Source organism: Pristiophorus japonicus, chromosome 8 (assembly GCF_044704955.1).
Source record: "Pristiophorus japonicus isolate sPriJap1 chromosome 8, sPriJap1.hap1, whole genome shotgun sequence".
In the NCBI taxonomy this organism is placed as follows: domain Eukaryota; kingdom Metazoa; phylum Chordata; class Chondrichthyes; family Pristiophoridae; genus Pristiophorus; species Pristiophorus japonicus.
Window position 1 is genome coordinate 183,539,607 of NC_091984.1, and position 27,393 is coordinate 183,566,999.

The window sequence follows — 27,393 nt, forward strand, 5'->3', positions numbered from 1 at the left end:
CTCGCTATACTCGGGCCCATCATCTGACTCTTTCCCCTCTGGATCCCAACCTTCCTCACCTGTTCCTGGTGCCATGAGACAAACCATCCCTATGGCCCCGTCTAACTCTGCCGTTATCTTGCGGATCTTTTCCTTACAAGGTCCATGCTCTGCCCTCTCGTAACCCTTTTTCTCCGCTACCTGATAGGAAAATTAAGATAGCCTGAGCTGTTCCTCTGCCTCTTTGGCTTTTTCTAAGTGCCTTTCACTTTGTTTGTTGTAAGTCTGCTGCTGCTTTTTGCATTTGGTCACCTGGCATTGTAAATACTCGAAGTGATTCCGCACCGTTTCCTCCCTTATACCTTGGTCCTGTCTTTCTTTCTCGAAACTGGCTACCTTGCCTTTTAACTTTTTAATTCTCCTCCTCCAGCTTTCCTATCCTTTCTCTTAATAGTTGTGTCTACTTTTGCAGGCACATAAGCCAAATCGCCTTCTCTTTTGACCCTTTGTGGTTGCTACAGACGTCCACTCAGCCGCTTTTTCCTGCGGATCCCCAGAGTGCAGCATTTCCCACGCCCATGGCTCTGAAATGTCCAATTTGTTGCGTATATATGCAGCTACCTTAGCCTCCATGGACTTTTTACGACTGCTCTTAGCCGCGGGCTCTACTGCATTTTGCTGCAGTGAGTCCATTTCCAGCGCCTCTGGCTGAGAAATTCTCCCTGAATACCTTGATCTCCCGAGGCCACCTCACAGTGACTTGCGGTTACTGTTACTTAGGCTTTTCTCTGTGGCTACACTAGTCGACCCGAGACTACTCCGGCCTGTCAGAGACTGATTCTCTCCTGGTCCCCTAGTCACCCTTGAAATCACCCTTGGCCTCCGTGAGACCCTTTTTCTTTCACAGACTACCCGTGACTACTTCTCCCACTGGCTGCCCTAGTCAGTCGGAGCTCTTCGGCTATCCTAGTCGCCCTTGGGAGTACTTGGATCTCCCTGAGACCCCTTCACAGACTATCTGCAGCTTTCTCGGTGGTTACTCTAGTCAACCCGGGATTATGCCAGCCTACCCAAGACTGTTTTCTTCCTCTGCTGGCTGCCCTAGCGAAGATAACTTTTGGTCTTTCTCAGACCCCTGCACAGACTACCTGTGACTTCTTTTCTCAGTGGCTCCCTCAGTCGACCTGAGACTACTCCTGCCTGTCAAAGACTGTTTCTCTCCTGGTCGCCTTAGCAGCCCTTGAGAAGATAACTTTCGACTACCTTAGCTGACCTTGGACTTAACCAAGCCTCCCTCGGGGTTCTTGCCCTGGTTTTATGTCCGTGATCCTATTCCCAATGCCAAGGTCCTGCCGCGGTCGCCAATTTCTGTAGGGTGTTTGTTTTTACACGCTACCTTGATTCGTTTGATCTCGGAATTTATAGGGGAAAGGACAACACGTGGCACAAAATTTAGGCTTAACCCAGTGTCAGTTTTATTACGCAAAAAATGACTACAACTACAGGACTAGACTTCTGAGAGAAATCGACTGAAAACATACAATCACCCTTCCTGGCTGTAGCTATTGTAGGGTCATGGTCATTGGTTCCATGACTGGTTGGTGGTTCTTCTGGCCATTCTCTGCAGTGCTGTTCCTTCTGTGTACGTTCCGTACCTCACTTCACTTTGGTACCCCTCTTCTGTTTCCCGCCGAACGATGCTGGACGACTGGTGGAGTAAGCTCTGAGCTACTTCTGGCTCAACTGATGGAACTGGTCGCTCTGGGCTGCTTCTAGCCCGACTGATGGAACTGGTCTCCTCGTGGTCTCCTGAGCTGTTTCTAGCTTGCATATTTATATTCATGATATGATTGATTTCCCGCCACTGCGGTTTTGATAATGGCCCTGACATTCCGGCCTCCCCGGGTCCGTACAAACTGCACATGCGCTGAAAACTGGCTTTTCCGATCTGTCAAGTTTCTGGCTTGACAGATCCTCCGCATTGGGAGCGAGGACATTTGTAAGTGCAAATTTCTGATATTTACACATACAAATGTCCTCAAAAATCTTGCGCTTGAAAAAGCAAGCGCATAGCCTACATTTACAGGTGCAAGTGTTTTAAAAAAACACAAAAACACAAAAATAAAGTTATTAAAACATATTTTATCTTTAAAAACCCTCTCCACTGTTATACTCATAATAAATGGTCAGACCAAGTACTGTGTGTAATGAGCAAGTGTGACCTTAGCTCCTTTATTATAGTTCCAGAGTGCAGGTACCTCGTGGGTGCCCTGCTTATATACTGTGCTCCCAAGGGATGCTGGAATCCCTTGGGACCCTAACAGGTAGGCCCTCTGGTGGACAGGTATGATCAGGTTACAAGGTTACCATGGGTTAAATACATAATACCCACAATGGTAAGTTTATTTTAAAAAGCGGGAAAATATATATATATTTTAAGACATTAATAACTTTAATCTAAACGAATGTAGTGTATATTTTCTATTTTTTATTACTGTTTTGAGTGTTGAGGAGGGGGCGGTTTCTCATTCATAGTAATAGGAGTTTAGAACCCAATGGAACGCCTATTATTATGAATGAGTATATACTTTACCTGATTGGTTGCCCAGAGCCATGTGACTCCAGCTCCAGGCCTGCACATGTCCCGACGTGCACGTGCTGCGATGCGTAGTCAGCTCAGGCCACAGCATCGGAAAGTCGAACGTGGGCAGCAGCTTAAGGTAGGTGCGTATTTTTTCTCTAAAATGCCCACGGGAAGGCCAAAACGGAATTTCAGGGCCAATGTGTTTGCATTCGATACATTGTTTTGTGGTCCCCTTGGTTGATTGACTGCAACAATGGACTCGTCTGTTTTCCCATTTGCACACTGAATCTGCAAGGCTCAAGTTGATTTCTCATCTTAACACATCGTTCCCAAAAAATGTGCACCTGGTGTGGTTCCTTTGTTGTCCAGTCTTTTTACAGACTTGGTGTCTCCAGTGAGCTTGTTTTTCCCCACCCTGGTCAATCAAGTTCAGGGCCTCATGTAACAACCCCATTGTTGTTATGCATAAAGTCAGTTTTGGTTCCTTACCACAGAATGCCCTTAATTGTCAAGCTTAATTCCAAAAGCTTTTATTAAATTCCAAAAGCTGTATTAATCAATTTTTAGTTCATTGTCTCCTTCTGTGCTTTTCTGAAGATTAGTAAAATTACAGTCTTCACAGTAGAAGACACTAAAAACATTCCAATAGGGGATAATCAAGGGGCTATTGGGAGGGAGGAATTTAATACAATCACTGTCACTAAAGAAGTAGTACTCAGTAAAATAATGGGACTAAAAGCAGACAAGTCCCCTGGACCTGATGGCTTGCATCCTAGGGTCCTAAAAGAAGTGGCTGCAGAGATAGTGGATGCATTGGTTGTAATCTACCAAAATTCCATGGATTCTGGGGAGGTCCTAGCAGATTGGAAAACAGCAAATGTAACGTCCCTATTTTAAAAAGGAGGCAGACAGAAAGCAGGAAATTATAGACCAGTTAGCCTAACATCTGTCATTGGGAAAATGCTGGAGTCCATTATTAAGGAAGCAGGACATTTGGAAAAGCATAATTCAATCAAGCAGAGTCGGCATGGTTTTATGAAAGGGAAATCATGTTTGACAAATTTGCTGGAGTTCTTTGAGGATGTAACGTGCAGGGTGGATAAGAGGGGAACTAGTGGATGTGGTGTATTTGGATTTCCAGAAGGCATTCAATAAGGTGCCACATAAAAGTGCTCCCAAAGCAAGTGCTCTACTCGGAGCACCTTCATGGCAAACGAGCCAAAGGTGGGCAGCGTAAACGCTACAAGGGCACCCTCAAAGTCTCCCTGATAAAGTGCAACATCCCCACTGACACTTGGGAGTCCCTGGTCCAAGACCGTCCTAAGTGGAGGAAGTGCATCCAAGAGGGCGCTGAGCACCTTGAGTCTCAACGCCGAAAACATGCAGAAATCAAGCGCAGACAGCAGAAAGAGCGTGCGGCAAACCAGTCCCACCCACCCCTTCCCTCAACGACTCTGTCCCACCTTCGACAGAGTCTGTGACTCTCGTATTGGACTGTTCAGCCACCAAAGAACTCACTTCAGGAGTCTTCCTCGATTCCGAGGGACTGCCTATGATGATGATGATGGACATAAAAGGTTACTGCACAAGATAAAAGTTCACGGGGGTGGGGGTAATATATTAGCATGGATTGAGGATTGGCTAACTAACAGAAAACAGAGAGTCGGGATAAATGGTTAATTCTCGGGTTGGAAATCAGTAACTAGTGGGGTGCCGCAGGGATCAGTGCTGGGACCCCAACTATTTACAATCTATATTAACGACTTGGAAGAAGGGACCGAGTGTAATGTAGAAAAGTTTGCTGACGATACAAAGATGGGAGGAAAAGCAATGTATGAGGAGGACATAAAAAATCTGCAAAAGGACATAGACAAGCTAAGTGAGTGGGCAAAAATTTGGCAGATGGAGTATAATGTTGGAAAGTGTGAGGTCATACACTTTGGCAGAAAAAAATCAAAGAGCAAGTTATTATTTAAATGGAGAAAAATTGCAAAGTGCTGCAGTAGAGAGGGACCTGGGGGTCCTGGTGCATGAAACACAAAAAGTTAGTATGCAGTACAGCAAGTTAATCAGGAAAGCAAATGGAATGTTAGCCTTTATTGCAAGGGGGATAGAGTATAAAGCAGAGTAGTCCTGCTACAACTGTACAGGTTATTGGTGAGGCCACACCTCTGCATGCGTACGGTTTTGGTCTCCGTATTTAAGGGAGGATATACTTGCTTTGGAGGCTGTTCAGAGAAGGTTCACGAGGTTGATTCCAGCGATGAGGGGGTTGACTTATGAAGATAGGTTGAGTAGGTTGGGTCTATACTCATTGGAGTTCAGAAGAATGAGAGGTGATCTTATCAAAACATATAAAATAATGAGAGGGTTGGACAAGTTGGATGCAGAGAGTATATTTCCACTCATAGGGAAACTAAAACTAGGGGGTGTAGTCTCAGTATAAGGGACCGCCCATTTAAAACAGAGATGAAGAGGAATTTCTTATCTCGGAGGGTTGTAAATCTATGGAATTCTTTGTCCCAGAGAGCTGTGGAGGCTGGGTCATTGAATATATTTAAGGCGGAGATAGACAGATTTTTGAGCGATAAGGGAATAAAGGATTATGGGGAGCAGGTAGGGAAGTGGAGCTGAGTCCATGATCAGATCAGCCACAATCTTATTAAATGGCGGAGCAGGCTCGAGGGGTCAAATGGCCCACTCCTGCTCCTATTTCTTGTGTTCTTGTGTTTTCTGGAGTTGAGGCCTTATAGGAAGGGTCAATTTCGGCCCCTCTGTCCCTTCCTGTTGCACTCATTTTTACCCAAATCACTATACTGCTCTATTGCATTGACCTTTCTCTTTAGATTTCTAAACTTCCCCTCCCCGCCCCCCCCCCCACCGCCATTTTTTAGTTTAATACCCTACCTACAGGCAGGCAGCAGTAAATGCAGGCAGATGTGGCAGCCGAATTCCACATTGTCTTGTGGGCTTATTGTATGGGGGAAATCTTCATTTCTGAGTCTCCCAACTAAGAGCGTGAAATTGCCCGTTATAGCCCCATTAGCATCTCCGGGTGGCGCTAATGGGGGGCAATGAGGTTATTGCTTGGGGGAAGGGGCCGATGGCGCCTGCAGGGAAATTGCCCTGGAGGTTTGGGGGTCGTTGAGTTGTTATCGCCGCGCCCTGCAATTTGCGTCCAGGGTTGACGTCAGTGCCTTGCGTGCCAATCCTCACTACCCAGCACCGACCCCTTTGCGCCCCGCGGAGGAAATTGCCCTGCGGCTGACGAGGATGGCGCAGACCGAAGTCATTGCCAGATTTTCAGGTCACGAAGTTGGCAGACATCCGCTGCTGGTGCATCCCTTAAGGGGGAGGCCTTTTGCGCCATGGGCCGCCACATTATGTAAAAATAAAACGGGGAAGGTGACTCAACCGTGGCTTACAAGGGAAATTAAGGATAGTGTTAAATCCAAGGAAGAGGCATATAAATTGGCCAGAAAGAGCAACAAACCTGAGGACTGGGAGAAATTTAGAATTCAGCAGAGGAGGACAAAGGGTTTAATTAAGAGGGGGAAAATAGAGTACGAGAAGAAACTTGCCGGGAACATAAAAACTGACTGCAAAAGCTTCTATAGATAAGTGAAGAGAAAAAGATTAGTGAAGACAAACGTAGGTCCCTTGCAGTCGGATTCAGGTGAATTTATAATGGGGAACAAAGAAATGGCAGACCAATTGAACAAATACTTTGGTTCTGTCTTCACGAAGGAAGACACAAATAACCTTCCGCAAGTACTAGGGGACCGAGGGTCTTGTGAGAAGGAGGAACTGAAGGATATCCTTATTAGGCAGGAAATTGTGTTAGGGAAATTGATGGGATTCAAGGCCAATAAATCCACGGGGCTAATAGTCTGCATCCCAGAGTACTTAGGGAAGTTACCCTAGAAATAGTGGATGCACTGGTGATCATTTTCCAACAGTCTATCAACTCTGGATCAGTTCCTATGGATTGGAGGGTAGCTAATGTAACACCACTTTTTAAAAAGGGAGGGAGCGAGAAAGTGAGTAATAATAGACCGGTTAGCCTGACATCAGTAGTGGGGAAAATGTTGGAATCAATTATTAAGGATGAAATAGCAGCGCATTTGGAAAGCAGTGACAGGATTGGTCCAAGTCAGCATGGATTTATGAAGGGGAAATCATGCTTGACAAATCTTCTGGAATTTTTTGAGGATGTAACTAGTAGAGTGGACAAGGGAGAACCAGTGGATGTGGTGTATTTGGACTTTCAAAAGGCTTTTGACAAAGTCCCACACAAGAGATTGGTGTGCAAAATCAAAGCACATGGTATTGGGGGTAATATACTGATGTGGATAGAGAACTGGTTGGCAGACAGGAAGCAGAGAGTCGGGATAAACGGGTCCTTTTCAGAATGGCAGGCAGTGACCAGTGGAGTGCTGCAGGGCTCAGTGCTGGGACCCCAGCTCTTTACAATATACATCAATGATTTAGATGAAGGAATTGAGTGTAATATCTCCAAGTTTGCAGATGACACTAAACTGGGTGGTGGTGTGAGCTGAGAGGGGGACGCTATGAGGCTGCAGAGTGACTTGGATAGGTTAGATGAGTGGGCAAATGCATGGCAGATGCAATATAATGTGGATAAATGTGAGGTTATCCACTTTGGTGGTAAAAACAGAGAGACAGAATATTATCTGAATGGCGGCAGATTAGGAAAAGGGGAGGTGCAACGAGACCTGGGTGTCATGTTTCATCAGTCATTGAAAGTTGGCATACAGGTACAGCAGGCGGTGAAGAAGGCAAATGGTATGTTGGCCTTCATAGCTAGGGGATTTGAGTATAGGAGCAGGGAGGTCTTACTGCAGTTGTACAGGGCCTTGGTGAGGCCTCACCTTGAATATTGTGTTCAGTTTTGGTCTCCTAATCTGAGGAAGGACATTCTTGCTATTGAGGGAGTGCTGCGAAGGTTCATCAGCCTGATTCCCGGGATGGCTGGACTGACATATGAGGAGAGACTGGATCAACTGGGCCTTTATACATTGGCATTTAGAAGAATGAGAGGGAATCTCATAGAAACATGTAAGATTCTGACGGGACGAGACAGGTTAGATGCGAGTAGAATGTTCCCGATATTGGGGAAGTCCAGAACCAGGGGACACAGTGTTAGGATAAGGGGTAGGCCATTTAGCACCACCATTCAATAAGATCATGGCTGATCATTCCCTCAGTACCCCATTCCTGCTTTCTCGCCATACCCCTTGATCCCCCTAGTAGTAAGGACTACATCTAACTCCTTTTCGAATATATTTAGTGAATTGGCCTCAACAACTTTCTATGGTAGAGAATTCCACAGGTTCACCACTCTCTGGGTGAAGAAGTTTTTCCTCATCTTGGTTCTAAATGGCTTACCCCTTATCCTTAGACTGTGACCTCTGGTTCTGGACTTCCCCAACATTGGGAACATTCTTCCTATATCTAACCTGTCTAAACCCGTCAGAATTTTAAACGTTTCTATGAGATCCCCTCTCATTCTTTTGACCTCCAGTGAATACAAGCCCAGTTGATCCAGTCTTTCTTGATATGTCAGTCCCGCCATCCCGGGAATCAGTCTGGTGAACCTTCGTTGCACTCCCTCAATAGCAAGAATGTCCTTCCTCAAGTTAGGAGACCAAAACTGTACACAATACTCCAGGTGTGGCCTCACCAAGGCCCTGTACAACTGTAGTAACACCTCCCTGCCCCTGAACTCAAATCCCCTCGCTATGAAGGCCAACATGCCATTTGCTTTCTTAACCGCCTGCTGTACCTGCATGCCAACCTTCAATGACTGATGTACCATGACACCCAGGTCTCTTTGCACCTCCCCTTTTCCTAATCTGTCACCATTCAGATAATAGTCTGTCTCCCTGTTTTTACCACCAAAGTGCATAACCTCACATTTATCCACATTATACTTCATCTGCCATGCATTTGCCCACTCACCTAACCTATCCAAGTCACTCTGCAGCCTCATAGCATCCTCCTCGCAGCTCACACTGCCACCCAACTTCGTGTCATCCGCAAATTTGGAGATACTACATTTAATCCCCTCGTCGAAATCATTAAGGTACAATGTAAACAGCTGTGTTCCAGCACAGAACCTTGCGGTACCCCACTAGTCACTGCCTGCCATTCTGAAAAGTACCCATTTACTCCTACTCTTTGTTTCCTGTCTGACAACCAGTTCTCAATCCACGTCAGCACACTACCCCCAGTTTTAACTTTGCACATTAATCTCTTGTGTGGGACCTTGTCGAAAGCCTTCTGAAAGTCAAAATACAGCACATCAACTGGTTCTCCCTTGTCCACTCGACTGGAAACATCCTCAAAAAAATCCAGAAGGTTTGTCAAGCATGATTTCCCTTTCACAAATCCATGCTGACTTGGACCTATCATGTCACCTCTTTCCAAATGCGCTGCTATGACATCCTTAATAATTGCTTCCATCATTTTACCCACTACCGATGTCAGGCTGACCGGTCTATAATTCCCTGTTTTCTCTTTCCCTCCTTTTTTAAAAAGTGGGGTTACATTGGCTACCCTCCACTCCATAGGAACTGATCCAGAGTCTGTGGAATGTTGGAAAATGACTGTCATCCGCTATTTCCAAGGCCACCTCCTTAAGTACTCTGGGATGCAGTCCATCAGGCCCTGGGGATTTATCGGCCTTCAAGCCCATCAATTAATTGAAGTGGAGGAGCGTTCTACCTCATCAGTGCTACGCAGAGCATCCGCATAACGCTGATGTTGCCGGCAGGGCGCTGGGCTCCAGAGACTCAGCACAGCACTACCGACAGCAAGAACACTCCACCACGGCCACATAGTGTCTCTGATAGCGCGCCGTCCCCCTTGAGTGGCGGAAGTGCCGAATTTTTTACCAGGGGCGGAACCTCGGAAGATTACCACCTCCAAATAGGGCGTGGGGCAATTTCGTCCCCTTAGGGCGAAAAGTTTGGCCGCGCCTCATTTGGGGTGTTAATCCAGGCGGAGCGATAATTTTTAAATTACTTGATAACTTGAAAATTTTGCACCGTCCACCCAGAAATTTGTCAGAATCGGTTGAAAATCTGACAGGGGCACTAAATCAGCCATTGCACACTACAGCAAGGTATGGGGAGTCATAACGAAAGTTTGGGTGGTAAATTTGGCGGACACATTGCACATGCGCGGAACTCCCAGTCACACCCCAGGAAAAGCTGACTCTTAAAGGCGTGGCAAGTCAAGTATAAGCATGCGTAGTTCAAGACTCTCACTCATCTGAGAGCAGGAGGATGGATGAGCAGGCAGGTCGACAACGTGCAGCACCGCTTCTCGGCCGCAGTTGTGGAGGCGCTCCTGGAGGCCGTAGAGTGGTGCCAGGATGTCCTGCTGCCTGGAGAGGGATGAAGGGCCTATCCCAGAGTGTTCAGGAGGCTGTGGAGGGAGGTCACACAGCAGGCTTCTGCCCCTGATGCAGTGCTGAAGACCACGACTCAATATCGCAAGAAATAGGGTCGTCAGGGTCAGTACCCGTTAGATTAACCTTGCAATGCCTTCCTGCGAGACTCACTGCTTGACACCATTCCAGAATGTAGAGGTCTTCAGAAACAGAAAGGGATACCACTCCCTAAATATGCAGCTGGTGCGACCACACGCAGCGCACCCTGGCTGTCAATGCTCACTATCCTGGAAGCGCACATGATGCGTTTATCCTCCGGGAGAACATCGTGCCTCGACTGTTTCAGTTATATCTGCAGGGAATTAAAAACATAGGCAACTGGGGCTAGAAATTTGTTATAGCCAAGGAATGGGCAGTTTCAGTAGAAATGCTGGAGAATTAGTGCCAGATGCAAATGCTTTAGACTGTATGCAAAATTCATGCTCACTGCTCAATAAAATGTTTGGAGTTCTAAATCAAGGTGGCGAGATTGGCCCTTTATGAGAGGCCAATTAGCATCTTCTGGAGGAGGGAAGGGCTCTCGGGAAATTGTCTGGGAATTTCTGGAGGCACTGCCACGGCAGGGCTGCGCCCCTCAGGTAGTGTCCCGAGCCGCCACGCAACCGCCGATGATATCATCGCCATGCGTGGCAACCCCTCAGCATGGCGCGCCGATCCTTTTCCGTCCCCGTGGGGGAAATTGCCCCAGGTTGGCGCGAGCGGGTGTCAATGCCAGCTTCACGGGTCCCGAAGCTGGCTGACATCCACTCGCGGGGCGCAAGTTAACGATGAGGCCGCCATTGTCCCCATGCCACCATCTTTAATGTTCAGCAGATTCTTGGGACGACTTCAGGTCATGCCCCCTAGCCTGGTTGGGGCTGCCATCGTGCAGCCTGGCACTCCATTTTGGATGCTAGGTTGCAGCCCCAGCACCAAGCTGCCCTGGTGGTCCAGTGGCGAAGGGGAGAGGTGTTGAAGCGCATCAGCGCTACGCAGAGCATCCGCATAGTGCTGAACAACTCTCCCCAATAGCGCCACTGGAACCGTTCCTAAAGGAAATGGAGCGCGCGAGATTGTGCTCCGTTTGCTTCGAGGGGGCGGTATGCCCAATTCAGCAGCCGGGATGGGACTGATGCACCGGGTGCAGAAAGTCCCGGTCCAAGCAGGTTACCACCCCCAACCAGGGCACAGGGAAATTTCACCCCCCAAATCATAAAACCCAAGCTCATTGGTTCACACTGAAAAGGTGGAATAATATTAAGTGTGGTCTAATCACAAGTCATCATTGCCGCAGGTTTTTTCCAGTACTTAAAGGGGAGGTTCATTGATGCTGCAGCACTACATTCTCAGCATTGCTGGCTGTGCAAGCAGAAGCAGAAGCAGGAGAAAGAGCCGACGGACTAAGGAGAGAGTCCACAGATTCAGCGATCAAGCATTGAAGGCATTAGTGTTCGCTGTGGAGAGACGGAGGGTGGTGCTCTACCCAGGAACTGGCAGGAGGTCCTCGCCACAAGTCTTCTGCACCATGTGGCGGGAGGTAGCACAGCACGTCTCAGGCAGCACTGTGGTCCCTAGGACCATACACAGTGCAGGAAGAAATTGAACGACCTCACTCGGGTAGCCAGGGTGAGTGAATGCTTCAACAAATGCTACATATCATCATGTGAGCCATAACCTTCACACACTGCCCAAAGCACCACACACCCAGCACTCATCCACCAACACTCTCATGGAATCAAATGGATCAGCACTTTTGCTCCGTGGAACTTCCAAATGCCTGGTTCGAACAGCGCGGGGAACTTGCTTAGGACCTGGGCACATGAGGTGTCGTCGACGGACAAAAGTGCTCGGACATTGTCCCAGTTCCAGCGTATCTTTCCCAGCCAGCTCCTGCTGAACAGCGTGGAGCCATCGCCCGGTACCACCCAGAGTGGTAAATCGTGCACCGCTCCATCGTAGGAGACCTTTACAGTAGCACTGCCAATTACAGAAATCAGTTCCTTTGTGTACGTTCTAAGTTTGGTACGACTGGGAGTCAGGACTGGCCTTGAAGCCTTGTTGCACCACAACTTATCTTTTTACTCATTATGGACTGGCTTGCGCCCGTGTCCAGCTCCATGGACACTGGGAGTCCATTTAATTCAAGCTTCAGCATTATCGGGGGACACTTTGTAGTAAATGTGTGTACCCCATATACTTCTGCCTCCTCGGTCTGAGGCTCTGGTTTGTCGTGATCCACCGTGGATCTGCCCTCCTCTGCAACATGGTGGTTTGCACGATTAGCAGGGTTTGTAGCTCGCCTGCACATACGTTGGAGGTGTCCCATTGTTCCACAGCCCTTGCAAACGTATCCTTTGAAGCGGCATGAATGGAATCGATGCTCACTCCTGCAGCGCCAACAAGATGTTAATTGCCTTGTAAACACCACTCTTGATGGCGGACTCTGAGTCATCTGCGGACATGCAGCTACAGGCGTGTAAGGCCTGCCATGTACATTTCAATTCGAAAACAACGTTACTTTGTTCACAGTACTTGCAGCAGCACTAGTGTGCTGAGAAATTTGTTTGGTATTGTCACTGGTGGAGATAAATGCCTGGGCTATCGCTCTGGCTTTACTCAAGGTTGGGGTCTCTACAGTCAAAAGTTTGCGAAGTATTACTTCATGGCCAATGCCAAGTACAAAGAAGTCCCTGAGCATATGTCCTTCAAATTCGCAATGTCCTGCAAGGTGCCTTAGCTCGGCGACGTAGCTCGCCACTTCCTAGCCTTCAGACCTCTTGTACGTATAGAACCGATACTTCGCCATCAGAACGCTTTCCTTCGGGTTTAGATGCTCCCGGACCAGTGTGCACAACTCATCGTACGATTTGTCTGTGGGTTTTGCTGGAGTAAGCAGGTTTTTCATGAGGCCATATGTCGGTGCCCCGCAAATGGTGAGGAGGATCACCCTTCATTTGGCAGCATTCGCTTTTCCTTCCAGCTCGTTGGCCATGAAGTATTGGTCAAGTCATTCCAGGAAGGTTTCCCAATCATCTCCCTCTGAAAATTTCTCCAGGATGCCCACAGTACTCTGCATTGTTGCATTAGGGTTCGTCATCTGTATCTCATCGCCAGTTGTATCTTGGATAAAGAGTCAGACTAGATATTGCAAGCTCAATGTGTGACTGTAGTCCTTTATTACAGATCTCAGAGTGTCTCTCCAGTCTATGAGGCCTCCTTATATACAGGTGCTCCCAAGGGATTGTGGGATTCCTTGGGACTCCAGGGGATAAGCCCTCTGGTGGTTAGACATGGTAATTACAGGTTTACATACATAACAGGTTTTCCCTCATGTTGGTTCGCTCAGCACCTGCCACAAGCCCAGTCTGGCGGCTATGTACTTCAGGACTCGGCCAGCTTGATTTGTAGTGATGATACCAAGCCACCCTTGGTGATGGACATTGAAGTCCCCTACCCAGAGTACATTCTGTGCCCTTGCTACCCTCAGTGCTTCTTCCAAGTGGTATTCAACATGAAGGAGTACTGATTCATCAGGTGAGGGAGGGTGGTATGTGATAATCAGCAGGCGGTTTCCTTGCCCATGGAGCATGCTATAGACCTGATGCCATGAGACATCATGGGATCCGGAGTCAACGCTAAGAACTCCCAGGGCCACTTCTTCCCCACTGTACCGCCACCTCAGGTGTGTCTGTCCTGCCATTGGGACTAACCAGGGATAGTGATGGAAGAGTCTGGGACATTGGCTGAAAGGTATCATTTTGTGAGTATAACTATGTCAAGCTGTTGCTTGACTAGTCTGTGGAACAGCTCTCCCATTTTGGCGCAAGTCAAGCTGGGTGTGCTTTTGCCGTGTTCGAGTCTGGCGCTGGGTGGTCTGTCCGGCTTTATTCTGATTGTTTTTCCTAGCTTGGCCATTTCAGAGGTCAACCACATTGCTGTGTGTCCAGATAAGGGCAGCCCTAAAGGACATTAGTGAACCAGATGGGTTTTTAAGATAATCCGGTAGTTTAATGGTCACCATTACTGATTTATTTTTTAACTAAATGAATTTAAATTCCCCCGGCTGCTGTGGTTGGATTTGAACTCTTGTCTCTGGATCATTTGTCCAGGCCTCTGGATTACTAATCCAGTAACAAAACCACTATACTACCATTCTGTCACATGGAGAAGGGGGGGGGGGAAGGAGAGAGGGCGAAAGAGGACAGGAGATTGGAAGGGGCGAGGGGAGGAGAGGCCAGGGGATCAGAGGAGGGGGAGAAGGGGAGAGGTCAGGGGATCGGAGGGTGTCAGGGGACTGGAGGGTGGGCAGGGGATCAGAGGGGGTGGGGGAAGAGGACAGGGGATCAGGGGTGGGGGGGAAGAAAGGACAGGGGATCAGAGGGGATGGGGGGAGTGAGGACAGGCGATCAGGGGGTGTCAAGAGAGTACAGGGGATCAGAGGGGGGAAGAGAGTACAGGGGATCAGAGGGGGGAAGAGAGGACAGGGGATCAGAGGGGGGAAGAGAGGACAGGGGATCAGAGGGGGGAAAAGAGTACAGGGGATCAGAGGGGGGAAGAGAGTACAGGGGATCAGAGGGGGGAAGAGAGGACAGGGGATCAGAGGGGGGAAGAGAGGACAGGGGATCAGAGGGGGGTAGAGAGGACAGGGGATCAGAGGGGGGAAAAGAGTACAGGGGATCAGAGGGGGGAAGAGAGGACAGGGGATCAGAGGGGGGAAGAGAGGACAGGGGATCAGAGGGGGGAAGAGAGTACAGGGGATCAGAGGGGGGAAGAGAGGACAGGGGATCAGAGGGGGGAAGAGAGGACAGGGGATCAGAGGGGGGAAGAGAGGACAGGGGATCAGAGGGGGGAAGAGAGGACAGGGGATCAGAGGGGGGAAGAGAGGACAGGGGATCAGAGGGGGGAAGAGAGGACAGGGGATCAGAGGGGGGAAGAGAGGACAGGGGATCAGAGGGGGGAAGAGAGGACAGGGGATCAGAGGGGGGAAGAGAGGACAGGGGATCAGAGGGGGGAAGAGAGGACAGGGGATCAGAGGGGGGAAGAGAGGACAGGGGATCAGAGGGGGGAAGAGAGGACAGGGGATCAGAGGGGGGAAGAGAGGACAGGGGATCAGAGGGGGGAAGAGAGGACAGGGGATCAGAGGGGGGAAGAGAGGACAGGGGATCAGAGGGGGGAAGAGAGGACAGGGGATCAGAGGGGGGTAGAGAGGACAGGGGATCAGAGGGGGGAAAAGAGTACAGGGGATCAGAGGGGGGAAGAGAGGACAGGGGATCAGAGGGGGGAAGAGAGGACAGGGGATCAGAGGGGGGAAGAGAGGACAGGGGATCAGAGGGGGGAAGAGAGGACAGGGGATCAGAGGGGGGTAGAGAGGACAGGGGATCAGAGGGGGGAAAAGAGTACAGGGGATCAGAGGGGGGAAGAGAGGACAGGGGATCAGAGGGGTGAAGAGAGTACAGGGGATCAGACGGGGTGGGGAGAGAGGACAGGGGATCAGACGGGGTGGGGAGAGAGGACAGGGGATGGGGGGGGGAAAGAGAGGACAGGGGATCAGACGGGGGGGGGGGAGAGAGGACCGGGGATGGGGGGGGGAAGAGAGGATAGGGGATCAGATGGGGGGGGAGAGAGGACAGGGGATCGGACTGCGGCGGGGAGAGAAGACAGGGGATCGGACTGGGGGGGGGGAGAGAGGACAGGGGATGGGGGGGGTGAAAGAGAGGACAGGGGATCAGACGGGGGGGGGGGAGAGAGGACAAGGGATGGGGGGGGAAAGAGAGGATAGGGGATCAGATGGGGGGGGAGAGAACAGGGGATCGGACTGGGGGGGGGGAGAGAGGACAGGGGATCGGACTGGGAGGGGGAAAGAGGACAGGGGATCGGACTGCGGGGGGGGGGGGGAGAGAGGACAGGGGATGGGGGGGAGAGAGGACAGGGGATCGGACTGGGGGGGGGAGAGAGGACAGGGGATGGGGGGAAAGAGAGGACAGGGGATCAGGCAGTGGGGGGGAGAGAGGACAGGGGATGGGGGGGGAAAGAGAGGATAGGGGATCAGATGGGGGGGGAGAGAACAGGGGATCGGACTGGGGGGGGGGAGAGAGGACAGGGGATCGGATTGGAGGGGGGGAGAGAGGACAGGGGATGGGGGGGTGAAAGAGAGGACAGGGGATCAGACGGGGGTGGGGGGAGAGAGGACAGGGGATCGGACTGGCGGGGGGGGAGAGAGGACAGGGGATGGGGGGGGAAGACAGGGGATCAGACAGGGGGGGGAGAGAGGACAGGGGATGGGGGGGAAGAGAGGATAGGGGATCAGATGGGGGGGAGAGAACAGGGGATCGGACTGGGGGGGGGAGAGAGGACAGGGGATCGGACTGGGGGGGGGGAGAGAGGACAGGGGATCGGACTGGGGCGGGGAGAGAGGACAGGGGATCTGACTGCGGCGGGGAGAGAGGACAGGGGATCGGACTGGGGGGGGGGGAGAGAGGACAGGGGATCGGACTGGGGCGGGGAGAGAGGACAGGGGATCTGACTGCGGCGGGGAGAGAGGACAGGGGATCGGACTGGGAGGGGGAAAGAGGACAGGGGATCGGACTGGGGAGGGGGGAGAGAGGACAGGGGATCGGACTGCGGCGGGGAGAGAGGACAGGGGATCGGACTTGGGGGGGGGGGGGAGAGAGGACAGGGGATGGGGGGAGAGAGGACAGGGGATCGGACTGGGGAGGGGGGAGAGAGGACAGGGGATTGGACTGCGGCGGGGAGAGAGGACAGGGGGTCGGACTGTGGGGGGGGGAGAGAGGACAGGGGATGGGGGGGAGAGAGGACAGGGGATCGGACGAGAAGCGGAGAGAGGACAGGGGATCGACGGGGGGGGGAAGAGAGGACAGGGAATCAGACGGGGGGGGAAGAGAGGACAGGGGATTGGGGGGGGAAAGAGAGGACAGGGGATCAGACGGGGGGGGGCGGAGAGAGGACAGGGGATCAGGGGGAGGAGAGGACAGGGTGAACCTGTGGAATTCTCTACCACAGAAAGTTGTTGAGGCCAATTCACTAAATATATTCAAAACGGAGTTAGATGAAGTCCTTACTACTCGGGGGATCAAGGGGTATGGTGAGAAAGCAGGAATGGGGTACTGAAGTTGCATGTTCAGCCATGAACTCATTGAATGGCGGTGCAGGCTCGAAGGGCCGAATGGCCTACACCTGCACCTATTTTCTATGTTTCTATGTTTCTATTTGCGACAGGCGCTAAATTAGCAAAATTTCAAAAGTTAGCACTCCAAACCAAATGTTTCCATCGGAGTCTCCTCAATGAGCTTCAGGTTATACAAGTTCTTTGTGCCAACACCTAGCACCTGGAATGTGCACTTAGCAGAACCAGGACGTTATCGAAACCTTCCATGATTAGCATGTGGAAAATAAATCAAAAGGAAATAAACTTCGCAAATTCACATATACTCAGTCCCTGTTTCGGACTAACTAGAATCACAGTGAGCTACATAATCCTCTTGAGAAGTGACTGAGTTACGCTAGTAACATCCGGAACATTCTTTAGAAAAAGGTTTGCTGATTTAATTAAAAACATTGTGCTAATTTACTCTTTGAACTGAAGAAAAAGACATCCTCTCACCAGCTTGCTCAGCATCTGTGCTATCGGAGTCTTCAACCCGTCAGTTACTGCAGTGGTCAGTGATACTGGCCAATCTGGTTATTCAGTGATGTTTTAAATGTTACACATCTACGCAAAAATCCCAGCTCAATGACGGCTTAATCCTCTATTCAGCATTTCACGGACGGTTGGCTATGAATTATTTTTCACTGGTTAGCTCATCTGTGCAGTAACACTGAAAGTTATCGTTTACAAATAGCCATACGACCGCCACTGGGGTAACACTGGAAGATTGCCTGTGAATCACTCACAGCTGGTTCTCTCCTTGCACCGCCACTACCAGAAAATATCAAAATGACAACACTCAAACGTGGCAGGACGTATTTAAGCACAATACAAAGGGTGGAAATACATCATCTGACATATTTCCTGTCATTTGCTCGTTGATGGCGTCCAGAGTTGCTATGGACCTTTAAATTTTATATGGATAGAAAGCCAATGTAACCAATCACAGATGGGCAATTTATTCGAATTTTAAAAATGAATGTAAAGCAGCAGCAGATCCCTGGCAAGTTAGGCTGTGATATATAGGCCTCCATGACCTGTTGCTCGTGGGGTGGATCTACCTGGAAAATTCAAATGACCCTCAGGGTTGATGGCACGTCCTTGTGGTGAACCAGTGTAATAGCTGAATGGAAGGTTTTGGTTAGTTCCTTTCATTGACTGAAGAATGCAATATAGGAACAGCAGTGGGCCATTCAGCCCCTCTAGCCTGTCCTGCCATTCAATGAGATCATGGCTGAACTGTGACCAAACGCCATATACCCGCCTTTGGCCCATATCGCTTAATGGCCTCCCCGGATCCGTACGAAGTTTCTACGGACCCGGGAAGACATCAGAAAAGACGGTTTTCCGCGCACAATGCGCATGCACTGAAAACCAGCTTTTCCGATCTGTCAGGAGCGAGGATATTTGCTTGGGCAAGATTGCGGTATTTACCCATATCTTGCCCAGCAAATATCCTCAAAATTCTTGTGCCTGAAAAAGCAGGCACAAAGCCTACTTTTAGAGGCATAAGTATTTAAAAATATACACAAATATAATTAAATTAAATAAACACATTTTATTGTTAAAAACTAAACTAAGTTTATTTTTAACCCGAATTACAAAATTATTTTAAAAATCAGCAAAATATTGTTTTTTTTCTAAGGCATTTATTAACTTTAATGTAAATTAATTTTAATTATGTGAGGTCTGGTTTTTTTTATTTTTTATTAGTGTGTTTGTTTCTTTTCCCAATTAATAGCAATGTGAACTCGTAAATACGGAGTTCTCATTGCTATTAATGGGAAAGCTGTGGAATACAGTACCTGATTGGCTGAGCAGTCACACGTGGCGGCATCTTCTGCGTGGGAACCCTCCGGACGGGAGCACGCTTCGCAGCATAGGAAGAGAAGGCTTCCCCACCGGAATCGCAGGCTCCTTCCAGACCACCAGGTAATTTCGTAGAAATGTTTCAGGTCGGAGGCAATTGCCCGCGGGAAGCCTCCGACCACAATTTCAGCCCCAACACCTTAGATTAACAAAAGCTATCAATCTCAGATTTAAAATGAACAAGTGATCTAGCATCAATTGCCATTTGCGGAAGAGAGTTCCAAACTTCTACCACCCTTTGTGTTTAAAAGTGTTTCCTAATTTCACTGCTGAAAGGTTTGGCTTTAATTATTATCTATGCCCCCTTGTTCTAGAATCCCCAACCAGCAGAAATAGTTTCTCTCTATCTACCCTGTCTGTTCCCCTTAGCATCTTGAAAACTTTGATCAGATCACCCCTTAACCTTCTAAATTCGAGGGAATACAACCCTAGTTTGTGTAATCTCTCCTCGTAACTTAACCCTTGAAGTCCCGGTATCAATTTGGTAAATCTATGCTGCACTCCCTCCAAGGCCAATATATCTTTCCTAAGATATGATGCCCAGAACTGCTCACAGTACCCCAGGTGTGGTCTAACCAAGGTTTTGTCTAGCTGCAGCATAACTTCTACCCATTTGTACTCTAGTCCTCTAGATATAAAGGCCAGCATTCCATTAGTCTTTTTGATTATTTTCTGTACCTGTTCATGACATTTTAATGATTTCTGTACCTAGACCCCGAAGTCTCTTTGGCCCTCCACTGTTTTTAGCTTTTCACCATTTAGAAAGTACCTTGTTCTATCCTTTTTAGGTCCAAAGTGGATGACCTCACATTTGCTTACATTGCCACAGTTTTGCCCATTGACTTAGGGGGCAAAATTCCCTATCACCCCAGTTGGGGTCGGTAACCTCTCCGTGGCCAGACTTTCTGCGGCTGATGCAGAAGTCCCACCCTGGAAGTGAAATTGGGGTTTCAACACGCCTCCCCTTCCATTAAAGGAGAGGGACACTTTGAGCTCTGCAGGCCCTTTGATGGCCTCCACAGGGACACCAGGGATGCGTGGTGCTGTGGCCACGGTCCGGCACTGAAGCGGAGTGCCGGGCTACACGATTGCGGCCTGGGCCCCGCGACATCGTTCAACAGCGGCCCAACTGGTGAGTTGGGGGAAAGAAATGGCAGCGCGTGACACAGCGCACCTCCCCTTTAACTTTCGCACCGACTGTGGCGGCCTCAGGGGCACTGGCCAATTTCCGCAATGGGATGAAAAGGGGTCGCTGCGCATGGTGATGATGGGCGCAGTGACCTGGAGCACTACAAGCAGTGCGTTGCTAATGCATCCGCGCCTCCACTAACTCCCGAACAATTTCGCAGATGCCGGTAGTTCCGCCATCCTCCCCCCCCGGGCAAAAACACTTTTACACTCTATTAGCGCCCCAAGAGGTACTAATGGGAGGTGCAAAACAGGGGAATTTCAGCACCTTAATCTCTCATTATCCCTTTTATCATTTTATGTTTACATCTACAATGCCACCTATCTGGATGCATCGGCAAATTTGGATATTTGACTTTCATGCCATCTTCAAAGTCGTAATATTGTGAATAGTTGAGGCCCCAACACAGATCCCTGTGGGACACTTGTGGAACACCCTACCAATTTGAGTACCTGCCCATTAACCCCACTCTCTGTCTTCTGCCATTCAGCCAATTTCCTAACCAGGTCAATAATGTGTCCTCAATTCCATGGCACTTTCCTGACAACAGACATTGGACTAACTGGTCTCTAATTTCCTGCTTTCCCTCTCTTACCATTCTTAAATAATGGAGTGACATAGGCAATTTTCCAATCTAAAGGAACAGTTCCTAAATTGAGGGAACTTTGGAAGATTATAGTTCAGTCATTTGCAATGTGCTCACCTACTTCCTTTAAAACCCTGGGATGCAAACCATCTGCTCCTGGGGATTTGTCACTCTATAGTGTCATTATTTTCTTCATTAGTGTTATTTTACTTGTGTTAATTTCACCGCTGTCAGTTTTCAAGGGGCCAAAATTGCTCCTGACTACACGCTCTTTCCTAATGTAACAATTCTTTGTGTTGATTTTGATATTCCTTGCAAGTTTCTTTTTATTCCCTTTTTGCAGCTCTTACTATCTGTTTTGTGACCCTTTGCTGATCTTTGTATCTTTCCCATTCACCAGGATCTGTGCTAGTTTTTGCATTTTTGTATGCCCTTTCCTTTAATTTTATGCTGTCCCTTACCTCTTTAGTTATCCGTGGCTGTTTTTTTTGACAAGTAGAGCTCTTGTCCCTCAAGGGTATAAACTGATTCTGTATCATCTTAAATTATTTTTTGAACACCTCCCACTGATCTTCTGTCGTTTTACCCATTAACAGATTTGCCCAGTTTACTGTGGACAGTCTCTACCTCATCCTGTTGAAGTCTGCATTACCCAAGTCTAGAATCTTAGTTGCTGCTTTGCATTTCTTCCTTTCAAATGCTATGTTAAACTTGATCATGTTATAATCGCTATTGGATAAATATTTATGCACAGTTAGGCTGTTAACCAAATCTGGCTCATTACTCATTACTAAATCTTATATAACTTTCCCCCTTGTTGTTTCTAGGACATAGTGTAGAAAACTATCCCAGACACACTCAAGAAATTTACTACTTTCCTGACAGGTGTTAATCTGCTTATCCCAATCTATATGAAAATTAAAATCCCACATTAAAACTGCTCTGCCTTTACTACACGCTTGTCTAATCTCTGCAGTTATACGATCTAGCACTTCAGAGCTGCTATCAGGGTGCCTCTACACAACTTCCACTACAGTCTTAAACCCTTTCCTATTTCTTAATTCCACTCATAAAGTCTCTACTGCAGCTTACCTCTCTTCATATCCTTTCTTATCTTTGAAGTGATTTCAACCTTAATTACTAAAGCTACTCCTCCCACTCTGCCATTTCCCCTATCTGTCCTGTAGATCTTCTAACCTGGTATATTTAGTTCCCAGTCCTGACCGTCATGCATTCATGTCTCAGTAATGGCTACTATGTCATACCCTCCAATTTGAATTTGCGCCTGCAGTTCATTCAATTTATTCTTTATACTCCGTGCATTTGTATAAAGAACGCTTAGTTGGACCACATATCCTAGCCTGTCCTTCAGCTCTAATATTTTACTCACTTGTTTCTTATTTCTCTCTCTTAGTTTAAGCGCTTTACATCTTTTAGTTTTCCCATTGCCTGTAGTGCCTAAAGCACAATCTCTGAATATTACTCTACTCACTTCCTTTTTGTTTGTTTTTGAACTACAATTTTTACTACACCTGAGCCCTCTTTCACCACTGCCTCCCCCCCCCCCCCATTTACTAGATTAAAGTCCTTGTGACCACCCTACTTATCCTTTCCACTAGGACCCTGGTCCCAGACCAGTTCAGGTGGAGTCTGTCCCCACAGTACAGTTCCTTCCTGTCCCAATATTGGTGCCAGTGCTCCATGAAATGGAACCCCTCTTTCCCACACCACTCCTTTAGCCACGTGTTCACTTCCCTAATCATCTTACCCTATGCCAATTTGCACGTGTCTCAGGTAATAATCCAGAGATTATAACCCTTGAGGTCCTGTTCTTTAATTTAGCTCCTAGTTCCTGGTACTCCCCAAACAGGACCTCTTGCCTACTCTTCCCTATGCTGTTGGTCCCAACATAGACCACAATGATTGGATCCTTCCCCTCCCTCTCCAATATCCTTTCAAACCGGTTTGAGATGTCCCTCACCCTGGCACCAAGTAGGCAACATACCATGTGGGACTCTCGATTTTTGCTTACAGCAACAACAACTTGTACTTATATAGCGCCTTTAAAAAAGGCACTTCACAGGAGTAGTATGAGACAAAAATTTGACACTGAGCCGCATAAGTAGAAATTAGCATAGGTAACCAAAAGCTTGGTCAAAGAGGCATGTTTTAAGGAGCGTCTTGAAGGAGGAAAGAGAGGTAGAGAGGCGGAGAGGTTTAGGCGGCGTTCCAGAGCTTGGGGCCGAGGCAACAGAAAGCACGGTCACCAATCGTTGAATGATATAATCATCATCATCATCATAGGCAGTCCGTCGGAATCGAGGAAGACTTGCTTCCACTCCCAAAGTGAGTTATTTGATGGCTGAACAGTCCGATACGAGAGCCACAGACCCTGTTAGAGGTGGGACAGACATTCGTCGGGGGAAGCGGTCGGTAGGGCTGGTTTACCGCGCGCTCCTTCCGCTGCCTGCACCTGGCTTCTTCATGCTCCTTGTGTCGAGACTCAAAGAGCTCAACGCCGTTCCGGATAGACTTTCTCCACCTCGGGAGGTATGCGGCCAGGGTCTCCCAGGTGTCAGTGGTGATGTCGCACTTTACATAATAAGAACATAAGAATTAGGAACAGGAGTAGGCCATCTAGCCCCTTGAGCCTGCTCCGCCATTCAACAAGATCATGGCTGATCTGGCCGTGGACTCAGCTCCACTTACCCGCCGCTCCCCGTAACCCTTAATTCCCTTATTGGTTAAAAATGTATCTATCTGTGACTTGAATACATTCAATGAGCTAGCCTCAACTGCTTCCTTGGGCAGAGAATTCCACAGATTCACAACCCTCTGGGAGAAAAAATTCCTTCTCAACTCGGTTTTAAATTGGCTCCCCTGTATTTTGAGGCTGTACCCCCTAGTTCTAGTCTCCCCTATCAGTGGAAACAACCTCTCTGCCTCTATCTTGTCTATCCCTTTCATTATTTTAAATGTTTCTATAAGATCACCCCTCATCCTTCTGAACTCCAACGAGTAAAGACCCAGTCTACTCAATGTATCATCATAAGGTAACCCCCTCATCTCCGGAATCAGCCGAGTGAATCGTCTCTGTACCCCCTCCAAAGCTAGTATATCCTTCCTTAAGTAAGGTGACCAAAACTGCACGCAGTACTCCAGGTGCGGCCTCACCAATACCCTATACAGTTGCAGAAGGACCTCCCTGCTTTTGTACTCCATCCCTCTCGCAATGAAGGCCAACATTCCATTCGCCTTCCTGATTACCTGCTGCACCTGCAAACTAACTTTTTGGGATTCATGCACAAGGACCCCCAGGTCCCTCTGCACCACAGCATGTTGTAATTTCTCCCCATTCAAATAATATTCCCTTTTACTGTTTTTTTTCCCAAGGTGGATGACCTCACACTTTCCGACATTGTATTCCATCTGCCAAACCTTAGCCCATTCGCTTAACCTATTTAAATCTCTTTGCAGCCTTTCTGTGTCCTCTACACAACCCGCTTTCCCACTAATCTTTGTGTCATCTGCAAATTTTGTTACACTACACTCTGTCCCCTCTTCCAGGTCTTCTATGTATATTGTAAACAGTTGTGGTCCCAGCACCGATCCCTGTGGCACACCACTAACCACTGATTTCCAACCCGAAAAGGACCCATTTATCCCGACTCTCTGCTTTCTGTTAGCCAGCTAATTCTCTATCCATGCTAATACATTTCCTCTGACTCCACGTACCTTTATATTCTGCAGTAACCTTTTGTGTGGCACCTTATCGAATGCCTTTTGAAAATCTAAATACACCACATCCATCGGTACACCTCTATCCACCATGCTCGTTATATCCTCAAAGAATTCCAGCAAATTAGTTAAACATGATTTCCCCTTCATGAATCCATGCTGTGTCTGCTTGATTGCACTATTCCTATCTAGATGTCCCGCTATTTCTTCCTTAATGATAGTTTCAAGCATTTTCCTCATTACAGATGTTAAACTAACCAGCCTATAGTTACCTGCCTTTTGTCTGCCCCCTTTTTTAAACAGAGGCGTTACATTAGCTGCTTTCCAATCCAATGGTACCTCCCCAGAGTCCAGAGAATTTTGGTAGATTATAACAAATGCATCTGCTATAACTTCCGCCATCTCTTTTAATACCCTGGGATGCATTTCATCAGGACCAGGGGACTTGTCTACCTTGAGTCCCATTAGCCTGTCCAGCACTACCCCCCTAGTGATAGTGATTGTCTCATGGTCCTCCCTTCCCACATTCCCATGACCAGCAATTTTTGGCATGGTTTTTGTGTCTTCCACTGTGAAGACCGAAGCAAAATAATTGTTTAAGGTCTCAGCCATTTCCACATTTTCCATTATTAAATCCCCCTTCTCATCTTCTAAGGGACCAACATTTACTTTAGTCACTCTTTTCTGTTTTATATATCTGTAAAAGCTTTTACTATCCGTTTTTATGTTTTGCGCAAGTTTACCTTCGTAATCTATCTTTCCTTTCTTTATTGCTTTCTTAGTCATTCTTTGCTGTCGTTTAAAATTTTCCCAATCTTCTATTTTCCCACTAACCTTGGCCACCTTATACGCATTGGTTTTTAATTTGATACTCTCCTTTATTTCCTTGGTTATCCACGGCTGGTTATCCCTTCTCTTACCGCCCTTCCTTTTCACTGGGATATATTTTTGTTGTGTACTATGAAAGAGCTCCTTAAAAGTCCTCCACTGTTCCTCAATTGTGCCACTGTTTAGTCTGTGTTTCCAGTCTACTTTAGCCAACTCTGCCCTCATCCCATTATAGTCCCCTTTGTTTAAGCATAGTACGCTCGTTTGAGACACTACTTCCCCTCCCTCAATCTGTATTACAAATTCAACCATACTGTGATCACTCATTCCGAGAGGATCTTTTACTAGGAGATCGTTTATTATTCCTGTCTCATTACACGTGACCAGATCTAAGATAGCTTGCTCCCTTGTAGGTTCTGTCACATACTGTTCTAAGAAACAATCCCTTATGCATTCTATGAATTCCTCCTCCAGGCTACCCCATGCGATTTGATTTGACCAATCGATATTGGTCCCACACAAGAGATTAATGTGCAAAGTTAAAGCACATGGGATTGGGGGTAGTGTGCTGACGTGGATTGAGAACTGGTTGGCAGACAGGAAACAAAGAGTAGGAGTAAATGGGTACTTTTCATAATTGGCAGGCAGTGACTAGTGGGGTACCGCAAGGTTCTGTGCTGGGGCCCCAGCTGTTTACATTGTACATTAATGATTTAGATGAAGGGATTCAATATAGTATCTCCAAATTTGCAGATGACATGAAGTTGGGTGGCAGTGTGAGCTGCGAGGAGGATGCTATGAGGCTGCAGAGTGACTTGGATAGGTTAGGTGAGTGGGTAAATGCATGGCAGATGAAGTATAATGTGGATAAATGTGAGGTTATCCACTTTGGTGGTAAAAACAGGGAAACAGACTATTATCTGAATGGTGACAGATTAGGAAAAAGGGAGGTGCAACGAGACCTGGGTGTCATGGTACATCAGTCATTGAAGGTTGGCATGCAGGTACAGCAAGCGGTTAAGAAAGCAAATGGCATGTTGGCCTTCATAGCGAGGGGATTTGAGTACAGGGGCAGGGAGGTGTTACTACAGTTGTACAGGGCCTTGGTGAGGCCACACCTGGAGTATTGTGTACAGTTTTGGTCTCCTAACTTGAGGAAGGACATTCTTGCTATTGAGGGAATGCAGCAAAGGTTCACCAGACTGATTCCCGGGATGGCGGGACTGACATATCAAGATAGACTGGATCAACTGGGCTTGTATTCACTGGAGTTCAGAAGAATGAGAGGGGATCACATAGAAACGTTTAAAATTCAGATGGGTTTAGACAGGTTCGATGGAGGAAGAATGTTCACAATGTTGGGGAAGTCCAGAACCAGGGGTCACAGTCTAAGGATAAGGGGTAAGCCATTTAGGACCGAGATGAGGAGAAACTTCTTCACCCAGAGAGTGGTGAACCTGTGGAATTCTCTACCACAGAAAGTTGTTGAGGCCAATTCATTAAATATATTCAAAAAGGAGTTAGATATAGTCCTTACTACTAGGGGGATCAAGGGGTATGGCGAGAAAGCAGGAATGGGGTACTGAAGTTGCATGTTCAGCCATGAACTCATTGAATGGCGGTGCAGGCTCGAAGGGCCGAATGGCCTACTCCTGCACCTATTTTCTATGTTTCTATGTTTCTATGATATGTAGGTTAAAATCCCCCATGATTACTGCCGTTCCTTTTTCACATGCCTCCATTATTCCCTTGATTATTGCCCGCCCCGCCGTGAAGTTATTATTTGGGGGCCTATAAACTACACCCACCAGTGACCTTTCCCCCTTACTATCTCTAATCTCTACCCACAATGATTCAACATTTTGTTCATTGGAGCCAATATCATCTCTCACAACTGCCCTGATATCATCCTTTATTAACAGAGCTACCCCACCTCCTTTCCCTTCTTGTCTATCTTTCTGAATCGTCAGATACCCCTGTATGTTTAATTCCCAGTCTT